General features: G+C 36.4%; 1 non-coding gene across 1 annotated transcript; it reads left to right on the forward strand.

The window, feature by feature from the left end:
* The first annotated feature begins 229 nt into the window (after window positions 1-229).
* LOC127901673 (small nucleolar RNA R71) lies at window positions 230-333 on the forward strand. Its single transcript, XR_008053917.1, has one exon. It is a non-coding gene; the product is annotated as a small nucleolar RNA R71 (small nucleolar RNA).
* Window positions 334-2,818: the final 2,485 nt, after the last annotated feature.

Consider the following 2,818-nt stretch of genomic DNA (forward strand, 5'->3'; position numbering starts at 1 on the left):
GATTCCCGAAGTTGACTCGCCAATGTGAACCTCATTCACTCCTTTAATCCTTCTAGTATTCCTGAGTGATCGACTCCGTTGTTGGGAATTGTCCGCTTGTCGCTGGAAGAATTCCCAAATTTCTGACGCACTTTTTGACATTAGCTCTCCTCCACTTGTTGCCATTAGCCATTCTTGCACATTTGGTAGTAATCCCTCCAAAAAGTATTGGCATTGATGCCATTTCTCGTACCCATGATGTGGACACTTCAAGAGTAGCCCATTGAATCGCTCCCATGTTTCGAAAAATTGCTCGTCCTCTCTCTGGGTAAACTCCGAGATTTCCCTGCGAATAGCGTTGGTTTTATGCACTGGGAAATATTTATTCAAAAATTTCGTTACCATTTGTTCCCATGATGAAATGCTATTAGCAGGTAAAGTATTTAACCATGAACGAGCTCTATCTTTTAAAGAAAATGAGAATAGTCTAAGTTTAACATCATCATCTGAAAAATTCTCATATTTAAATGTTTGACAAATGGCATGAAAATCATTCAAATGATTATATGGGTCCTCATTTTCTAGGCCATAAAATGTGGGGAGACAATTTAGCACACTAGGTTTTAATTCAAAACTCCTAGCAGCTACATTTGGGTATCTTATGCATGATGTGCTCAAATTAGCTAAGGGACTGAAGTAGTCCTTAAATGGCCTCTCCTGTGGTGCTTGTAAATCCATTTTATTTTTAATTTGTTTGTGTGTGCGAAGTGTTTTTTCTAATTCAAGGTCTATAGGTTCAAGATTAGGTAATAATGACCTACGACCATGCATGCAAAACAAATAAAATGAAAATAAAGATGGGAACAAAACAAATAAAAATAAATAAGAGGGGGAAATTACGATACTAACCTTATTGCGCTATTAAAACCTTTCTATAAAAATACACAAAAATAAATACGTGAAATAAATTAAATAAAAATAAATTAATAAGATAAAGAAAAATAAATTGAAAATTAAATTACAGAATTTTAAAGAAGAGAAAAGAAAAAAAAGAAATACTAACCTTTATATGTAGATTCACTTTTTTTTCTCTTTTTTTTTAATTAAAAAAAATACAAGAAAACAAATAAAAGAAATTATTCACAAAAATTAATTCTATGAATTAAAATTACTTACCTCCCCGGCAACGGCGCCAAAAACTTGTTGTGCAAATTTTAATGTACTCGCAAGCGCACGAATCTATTGTAGTATAGACTAATGGTGACGAGTGTCGATCCCACGAGGAAGTGGATTTTAATTATATGTAGAATTAATTTTGTAAATGAGTGGTTGGATTTATGGTGGAAACGATTTGGAATATGCTAAGACTTAAATTAAAATGGCGAGAATAAATTCTAAAATTGGTATTGAAATGGTGAGAATAAATTGAAGAGAAAATCTATTAAATTGACGTACTTGGGTATCTGGATCCGTATCAACATGCATCATGGGCTAAATAATCTGTATTAATGCCAATTAAATCATGAGGGGGGAATCCACACCTCATGAACCACGCTCTAATCAATATGGTGCTAAGGGCTTATCGTGCCAAATAATAATAACCTTATACTAGAGAGCCGGTGTAACCAAGGCGGTATCTAGACAAGACTATTATTATTTGTCGACGAGAAGTCAAAACATCCACAAAAATTAGAGGGGAAGAGAAAATAAATTTACCAAATTAAGCCCATGACACATGTTGAGACTTCACCTTCAACCCAAGCTTGAAAGAAAATTAGCCACTCATAGTTGAACTAGGGGCAAAATGGGAATTTATTAAAATACGAAGAAAATACAAGATGGAGAGGGAATTACAGAAAATGGATCCCAAAAATGGATTCAGAGATCTCAAATTAGGGGGGGGAGGCCCCCTTTTTATAGATACATGGAGTAAATCATGGCCATCGGATTAAAAACAGTTTGGACGCTCAGGATTGCGCCACGTCATCAGTCAACAGTCCACGGTTTGACCACGCGGATGAACAGTAACACGGTTTGACCCGACTTTGAACAGTAACGCGGTTTGACCCGGATGAACAGTAACGCGGTTTGGTTGAAAATAATCCTGTGTGATGCATGCACCGTACGCGAGATTTTTCGTCCACTGATATGCTGCCACGTCACCATCAACAGTACATAAGAATTTTAGTCCAACAGGATCGTGACACCTCATCAGTCAATGCCACATCATCGGTCAATGCCACGTCATCATCCGTCTATGTGAACAGTGTCGTGAACAGTAACGTATACAGTACTGTACACGTGAATAGTACCATTTTTCCTTTTATGCTCCTCCTAAGGTTTTCGACCGTCCTGAGTTCAAAAGTGATGTCCGTTTTGCCGTCTGATCTCTCCTTTATTGTGAAATGACTATAATGCCCCTAAAATACATAAAATACTTAATTAAAATAAAACACATGTAATTAAATCACAAGAAGGTTAAATATATAAAAGTAAGGGTTGTTAGTAAGACTTAAAATGTAAAATGACGGTTTTCTCCTTTATAAATATGCATTTTCTAACACTCAACACCGCACAACAACATCACATGCGTAGACAGGAGCGTTGCTTGTAGAGATGGAGGCGTTACACGAATTGGTTCAAAATCAACAAGTGGAAGTGGATGGGCTCCGTAATATAATACAAGATCAGCAAGAGCGATTAGGAGCTTGAAAGAGCGAGTCTCCGCTACTGTAAATCAGGATCAACAAGGTGCTATCGTTCCAGGGCAATTAGAACAACTGAGGGGGTTTGTAAAGCCAAATTTCCATGATTTTAAATTATGGAAATTTTGCTTTAT

This window comes from Citrus sinensis, chromosome 3, assembly GCF_022201045.2.
Source record: "Citrus sinensis cultivar Valencia sweet orange chromosome 3, DVS_A1.0, whole genome shotgun sequence".
NCBI lineage: Eukaryota > Viridiplantae > Streptophyta > Magnoliopsida > Sapindales > Rutaceae > Citrus > Citrus sinensis.